This window comes from Chaetura pelagica, unplaced genomic scaffold (genome assembly GCF_000747805.2).
Source record: "Chaetura pelagica isolate M959 unplaced genomic scaffold, ChaPel_1.0 scaffold86, whole genome shotgun sequence".
Classification (NCBI taxonomy): Eukaryota; Metazoa; Chordata; class Aves; order Apodiformes; family Apodidae; genus Chaetura; species Chaetura pelagica.
In genome coordinates, this window is record NW_009953612.1 from 405,414 (window position 1) to 405,614 (window position 201).

Consider the following 201-nt stretch of genomic DNA (forward strand, 5'->3'; position numbering starts at 1 on the left):
GGAAGGGACCTGGAAAGCTCCCCCAGCCCAACCCCCCTGCCAGAGCAGGGGCACCCAGAGCACATCACACAGGAACGTGGCCAGGGGGGTTGGAATGTCTCCAGAGAAGGAGACTCCACAGCCTCTCTGGGCAGCCTGGCCCAGGGCTCTGGCACTCTCACAGCAAAGAAGTTCTTCCTGAGATTCACATGGAACCTCCTG